Source organism: Alligator sinensis, unplaced genomic scaffold (genome assembly GCF_000455745.1).
Source record: "Alligator sinensis unplaced genomic scaffold, ASM45574v1 scaffold982_1, whole genome shotgun sequence".
In the NCBI taxonomy this organism is placed as follows: Eukaryota; Metazoa; Chordata; order Crocodylia; family Alligatoridae; genus Alligator; species Alligator sinensis.
The window spans coordinates 661,820-669,571 of NW_005842470.1; the positions used below are offsets into that span (position 1 = coordinate 661,820).

At 44.1% G+C, this 7,752-nt stretch overlaps 1 protein-coding gene across 6 annotated transcripts in view; it reads right to left on the reverse strand.

Annotated features, from left to right (window-relative positions):
- The window catches only part of LEPR (leptin receptor), a 78,811-nt gene that overhangs the window by 70,158 nt on the left and 901 nt on the right, over positions 1-7,752 (reverse strand). For 3 of the 6 annotated variants that reach the window (XM_025212550.1, XM_025212545.1, XM_025212551.1), the window contains exon 1: positions 7,678-7,746. The exons of 1 other annotated variant lie outside the window; for it this stretch is intronic. The gene's annotated coding sequence lies outside the window, so the exon portion shown is untranslated. Of the gene's footprint in view, positions 1-5,088; positions 5,162-6,942; positions 7,004-7,677; positions 7,747-7,752 lie in introns of those variants that run through there. 2 more of the 6 variants (XM_025212549.1, XM_025212547.1) reach the window with 2 other exon arrangements.

Sequence of the window (7,752 nt, forward strand, 5' to 3'; positions counted from 1 at the left end):
CGCGCCCGGGGGGGGGGGGGCCCCCCCCCCCCCAGCCAATTGTCAGTGGAAATGCTGGTAGCAAGCCCGGAAGTGCCGCCGGCGCTTCTCAGGATGAGCATGGCCTATCTCAGGGGGTGCACATGCACCCGCACGCACCCTGTACACGTTACCAATGCAGGTATCCATGCTGTACTGCATCTGGAACCAAGAAGATTACTTGGACAAGAGTTATGAGAGGCTGGTAGTGGAGAACCCAAAAGGCAAGGAGGACAAGTAGCAGCATGGAACTATTTGAAGAACGACTCCCAGAATTGAAGACCAGCGGATTGATGTCAGTAGCTGCTTTCAAGCACTCTCCAATGGAACTGCTGAGGAAAAAGCAGAGGAGAGGACACCTGCAGGCATGAGGCAGAAGAAGCAGCAGCCTAGAGAGCAAGAAGTGCAAGGCCCCAAGGTCAGGGGCTTCATGAACACTGTATCAAGAAGGAAGAGAAGAGAGTGGTGGTAGTTGGTGACTCCCTTCTGCAGGGTACAGAGACACCAATTTGTCCTCCAGATTTGGGGGCCTGGGAGGTGTGCCGCTTGCCGGGGGCCCAAATTCAGAACATCACAGAGAGACTGCCAAAGCTCAGCCATCCTTCAGACCACTACCCGTTCCTGCTTGCCCATGTAGGCACCAACAATACTGCCAAGAATGACACCAAGAAGATCAGAGGTGACTATGAGGCTCTTGGCAGGAGGATCAAGGAGTCTGGGGCACAAGTGGTGTTCTCATCGATTCTCCCCGTGGAATGCAAGGGTCCAGGCAGAGACCACTGTATCCTGGAAGTGAATGTGTGGCTGAGATGGTGGTGTCAACACGAAGGCTTCAGCTTCTTTGACAACGGGCAGATGCTCTTGGGAGGAGGACTGCTATCAAGAGATGGGATCTATCTAAGGGGAATGGGGAAGAGCATCTTTGGGCATCACCTGGTCAACCTTTAAACTAGGTTCCACAGGGGATGGTGTTCAAAACCATCCAGCAACAGAGCAAGCAGTCCAGAGGGGAAAGGACTCAGAGAAGCAACTCAACTCTGGGAAAAGGCCAGAGAACTACAGGACTGTAACTAGTGGCACAAAAGGGAAGCAAGGAGGTCAAAATGCAAAAGACGTCCAAACGCATGTAAACAAATGCAAAAAGTATGGGGGATAAACCAGATGAGCTGGAAGCTGCAGCCTGTGAAAAGAACCATGATCTGATTGTCACCACTGAGACCTGGCGGGATAGCGCATACGACTGGAATGTCATCATCAAGGGTTACACTCTGTAACCGGAAAGACAGTGTTGGGAGAAAAGGTGGTGGTGTTGCCCTGTATGACAGAAGCACATACCCTCTTCCCTGGTTCAGGAGAAAGAAGACTGCAAAACAGAATGTGAAGACAAAAGGTGAAGATGAAAGGTGAAAAATGCAGCACTGATATAATGGTGGGGATTTATTATAGGCCACCCAGTCAGGAAAAGGAGGTGGATGAGGCATTCTTCAAGCAGGTGACAAATCTATCCAAAAGCTGTGGGATGGTACTGATGGGAGACTTCAATTTTCCAGACATCTGTTGGAAGAAAAATGCAGCCAAACATAAAATGTCAAGCTGGTTCCTAACCTGTGTGGAGGACAACTTTTTGCTCCAGAAAGTGGAGGATACAACTAGGAGATCATCTGTCTTGGATCTTGTCCTGACTAATAGAGAAAAATTGGTAGAGGATGTGAAGGTGATGGGTAACTTGGGAGGAAGTGATCACAGTACAACAGTATTCTAGATCCCGAGACAGGGAAAGCATGAAGTCAGCAAAATTAGCATGTCAGATTTCAAAAAGGCGGATTTCATCTGAAGCACAGAAAACAATGTCTCTTGACTGTATCAAGAATCAGATGCTAATCTATGGAAATTAAAATAATTTATGTCCATGTTATCAGATGTTAGCATAACTGTGCAACAGAAGGTTCCCATCCTAAGCCTGGCTCATCTTGATCTCCTGGTAGGAAACTAACACCCAAAAGGCTTCAGGAGAAAAGGTCATGCCTCTAACGCCCTACACCTTCCATCTTGGATATTGTAAGTCATTGGATTCTCATCAAGAGCAGCCACCACAGAGGACAGGCTGCCACTGAAATACTGAGGTCCTATTGCATTCAGAAGTTTAAAACTCAGGGGTGCTGTTTTGTTTCTCTATTTTTGTGTTACTTTCATCCAGGTAGACTACATAGAGGTTGGAGGCAAAACGAAGCACAGATTCCTACTGCTCCCCCCAGTTGTAGCCAAAAAGGAAGTCTTAGGTGTCTTGTAAGGTTACATGCATTTTCAGACCCAATTGCCAGGGAACAGGCATAGCAAGAAACCAAACACACTTTGAAACTAGGAATGGACAGAGGTCCTGAAGAGAAGATGAAGTTATAGCTCCAGCCATTTCCTAACAACGCTTTCCTTTTCTTACTGCCTTTTTTTATCCTGGTTCCAACAACACCAGAAATGGGAAACACAATCGCCCATGCTAGCAAAAAACAAATGCAGAGCTGGGTGTCATCAGTGTACAGATGCCTTGCTGTCCATTACTAGATGATCCCTTCCAGAGGTTTCACAGTAGAGTTGAAATATTGTTGTTGGTGTGATGATCCAGGAAGTGTATGAGGCAAGGATTTTACCAGACCAACTGTATAGTTGGGAAAGCTGTTGCTGAGTGAAGTTTCTGGCATCAATTGGCCTTCCAAAGATTTTACATTTACTTTGAATAAAGTGGGCTGATAAAGCCAAGCCCTGTAGCAGTCTATAGATAAGAATTGGTAGAGTAGGATAATAGCTGCTGCTGCTCTTAGTGGGCTGGATCCGATCACAAGTTTGGATCTCTTTACCAATATAAATTATGAACTCCTTTTAATGAACAATAAAAATAATGAGCTCCTCCCAGTAAGTCACAGTAAACAGGGAACGGGGCATTCTGAGAATGCAGGTGTATTATCTTTCTTAGCAGGTAATAGGTTTTTTTATTGCCCTGATAGATTTCTACCTATAGTTCAGTCCTGAAAAAAAAGTCAGAGGACAAATGCTATCAAGTATTTTCAGGTGGCACTGATAGATATAAGACAAGACATAAGGACAGTGAATAACTTTCTGCACCAGTGATGCAGGTGGGGCAGCTCTACTTGTACCCTGTCCTTGCAGCACAGAATCTTGGATAGTTGCCCAACAAGTTTGCCCCCGTATACAAGTAGTTTGGTATTGCAAATGTACTTAACACCCCAGTTAGGATTAGAGCCCACCATGCTAAGTGTTATAGAATCAAACAGTAAGGAAAGCCTCTGTAATATTTGTGGTCTTATCTCTAATTGGAATTGGCAAACAGGATGATGGAAAGGAGGAGGATAATGAAAATAAAATCAGGCTATTACATATGTAGTACAACTTCTTGGGACTACTGGCACGGGAATGTGGTTTCAAGATTGGGACTTTCAGTATTCAAGCTGAAATAGAGGTAGAATGACCTGGTGGCCTGCATGCTCCCACCTCTGGGGAACTAACCTATTCACAGGGGAGAAATGTCAAAAACATTTGATTTTTTTCTCCTAGACCCTTCCTCACTCAACTCCAATCACCTTATTATTGTAAATTTTTTTTTGTATATTAAATATCAAATTAAAATGAGGGGAATGAAAGAATTTGTCCTATTGGAATGGTCCACTAGTACTTGCACAAAATATTAGTAATAAAAAGAGTATGGAATTGGTTAATAGTGCTGCATCGGTATTACTGATTTAGCTGTTATTGTTAATTTGACTGTTTTTCAACTCTGATCCATGTAAAAACAAAGCTCCCATTGACTTAGGTGGGGCCAGGATTTCCCTAACAGAGATTACATGAGTATGAGTTGCTGGATCAAAGCTTTTTTCTGTTACCTATTTATTTGATTTGACTGACCAAACTGAAATCAAAAGCACTCTGAATCTCAGAGGTCAGAAACTTGCAGGAACCCAGTTATTAGAATATCACAGATGATTTGTATTTGCTTACAAAAAAAATAACAGCTGCTGGTTAATGGGAAATAGCAGCATAATACTATATGCACACAGATTGTTCTTGCCCTTAAAAAAAAAAAATCACGCTGCTACAGCTGCTTTTAAATATTAAATAGATAATTTTAAGGATAAAATATCCTAGGAATAACGTCTTGGCTTACACACATCTGGCCTGATTTTCAAAGGCACAGCTCCCATTGATTTCAGTAAAGCCTGTGGTTCCTCAGTCAGCACCTCTGGCCATGGGATTTTATTCAATTTGTTTGTGATTTAGTACAATAGTGGATTTTGTACTCAAATAAATGAAACAATTTGGAAATTAGCCATGAAACTGATTTTGCTTGTGACTAATACCAACATTTTAGCCATTAAGCCCAAGATCCTTCGTTTCTTTAGTCACTACGTACAATAAAGTCTGCAACAGAGCAACTATCTCCACATCGCCACACCAACATGCCTCAGGTCTGAGCAGGAGGAACCATTGTAGAAGTTTAATGGGCTGCTCAGTCTTCATGGGCATTCAGTACTTAGCCTCTTTTCTGAGAATAACAGAAGAGCTCCATCTATTACTAAATATGGTTTTCTGAAGAGGCCACCTATTTATCAGGAGCTGGGCAAAGACTGCAAACATCCATAGGGTGTGTAGTGGAACTGTTACATCCCCCTTTGGATTACAGTGATTCCTTCTGGATCACAAGAGCAGCAGCTGGGGACTTCAAGGTCTCAGAAACAGGTAAAAATCTCTTCCCCATCTCCCCTTGTCTGCTTGGCATCCCCTCTTTTGCCCTTCATGGGCAGAGGTGCTTCCCCTTCCCTCCCTTCCTATTCCTTCCTCTCCCACCCACCACTGTTATTGTTTCTGGCTAACCTGGATCAGGGAGGAGCTCCAAAGCTGCTGCGGCCCCACTCCAGCCAGGCTGTGTGAAGCTGGGCTCAGTGAGGACAGCGGTGGCAGCAGGTGGGTTTCCCCACCTCTGCCCAGTCCCCCCTCTGATGTTCCTAAACAGCCCAGGAGCAGGGGCAGGGAGAGGAAACAGTACCCCATGCAACCACTCACCACAGTCCTAACTGGAGCGGAGCCAGAGTGGCTGGGACACCAACAGCAGTGGCAAGCAGTTCTCCCCAACCCCTTCCTGCTCCAGAGAAAAAAGCAGAGAGGGCAAGAAGGGGACTGGGAGGGGAGGGGAACGTGCCATGAGCGTAGATGAAAAGGGAGGGCTGCCAAGAGTGGAGGAAGGGGGGAGACTCTTATTACTTCACTGGGGACTTAAAGTCTCCGCCTGCTGCTCCCACAGTACGATCTGCCCACGAGGAGGGGGAGCAGGGTGTGCAACCACTCCTGCAGTGCTGGTCACTGATCTCCAGCACCCCTCTTTGAAATCCTGGATCTGCCCACAGTTGTAACGTAACTTGTCTTTAAAATCCCATTCCTTTTATTTCAATCACAAGCCACCCTAAGCCATGTTGGGAAGGGTGACAAATAAGTCAAATAAATCAAGGGTGACATATAAATCAAATAAATAGGTTAAGCCACAGAATCTTTGTACTTTACTCTCTCTTTAGGGAATATAGCAAAAATTGTAGTTTTTGCATGCTTGTAATGCACATTCATTGTAAGTGGTGGAGACTGCACAAATACTAATCATTTTAAATAACTAGTAGATAAAAAATGTTCTTTAACTGTATAGATACTTTATTATTCATCATTGCACATATTCACTTTGTGTTCTCAATGCTATCAAAAGCAAAGCTTTTTGAAATTATTTAACATTTAAAACACTTTCTGTATTATAGCTGCACAAGGTAGTTACGGGTTTCTCAGTGTTTTCATTATAAACTCTATTTATAGCTTCTGTGTCAATAATTAGTGGATTAAATTTCCCGAGTACTATTTTATCACTATGGACTATAATGGCTCCCATAGTGTCAGTGACTCACAGATCAGCAAGTCGTCCACTGCACATTTGCTGAGACTTGTCTTCTGCTGGTTTAACCATTAAAACTCCAAGAAAAAAAAATCAGTGTTTTAGACCACACTAGCCTCAGGAGGGTCTAGCTCTGTAGACCACTGATCTGTTAAATGGAAAGCTTCACCTGTTACAGAAAGTTTGATCAAAAATCCAGAGGTTTAAATTGCAATGCTTTCTGGAATAAAGATTTTTAGTTTTACACTTGTAAGCTCAGTAGTCCTTTCCGACTCCTACTATCAATATTAAAAAAGGAAGAAGTCAGTGGGATCACATGAATGGCTCTCTATAGGTGACTCGTAACTGATTTGATACATACGGAACAACTCACCACCTTCAAGTCATTATTTCTTAAAGAAACTACTTTCATGGCTAGCTATTGTAATCAGACAGTAGTGAAGGTGTACTTCTGCAGAGCTACACTTCTCTAAACCCCGCAACTGCCAGTTACTTCTCAAGCACAGGTCAGGACCAGCTGCACAGTGTTAAAATGAAGGTGCTGCTTTTTTTTCTAATTTGGGTGCTGGTCATTAAGTGTCTATATATCAATTTACACACTGAAGTACAGACATCCTGACTTTTCAAAGCAGCAAGGGCTCTCATTAACTTTCTGAGAGCCATGAAAACTTCAAGTTGCCTTAGGCATGCAATGTTAACCAGCTACGTTCAAACATTTGTACCTAAGCAAATGGACAGGTACAGATAACTCATAGTAACTCCTAGCTACCATGTATCTTCACACAAACTACTTCTAAAAATAAGTCTCTCTTTTTTATATAAGTAATCACACATGATTAGCTTCTACAGAAGAAAGATTCATCTGGACAAACTCTGCCCTTGTTTCATGCACTGCAAGTCACATACGGTACCATGAAGAGTTAATTATTATTATGTGAAGAAGCCAGAAGAAACCTAAACAAAACCAAAAGAGTAAATATACAGACCAACTTAGTCTCATTTCCACAATCTTTGCAATGATATTGGAACTGCTGTTCTGCTTTGTCTGCAGTCATGTTTACAATATTTGCAAAAAGAAACATGACTTTTACTTGATTTTGTTATTGGGGGGCGGGAAAAAATTAAACTCGTTTCTAGCCAAACAGACTTAAAGTGGAAAACAAACCAGATCACGGACTCTCTTTCCAGATCTCCGTTTAGTTTTTAGCACCACTATATATTATATGTAAACACATTTTGCCAACTTCAAGTTAAACTTCTGTTTAGTTAACCTCTGCCGCTTTCTGGGACCTCTTCCAGGAGGACTAAATGCATTATTTAGTTGGCAGCTGTTTCCTTCTGAGTTCAGAACCAAACTGGACTCTAGCTGTTTTCTTAACATTTTCCACACTCCAAGCGTCAAGAAAACAGGCAAGAAACCCTGTGCCCAGCTGGTCAAAAGGACACAACACAGACCGCTCTGCAGCGGCTCCCATAGCAGAGATAGCTGAAGGGAGGATCAAAACGTGTCGCCTTGCTCTGATCTTTTACCCACTCGGTTAGCCGCGTTTCCTTGTTGAAAATCTTAGAGAAACTGGGGAAGTTTGGGGAAGACCCACCCCCCTTTCCAAAAGCTTTGCCCTACTTCCCGGGGACACGCGGAGGGAGGCCGTGAAGGGGCGCGAAGCGCCGCGCCGGGACGGGGCAAGCTCGGGGCGTCCCCTCCGCCTCCCCCGACCTACCTGGGAGCGTGCGCGCCCCACGGCTCCGTGCCCGGGCGCTGTCCTCGCCTCTGGCCCGCACCTGCTCCCCCCGCC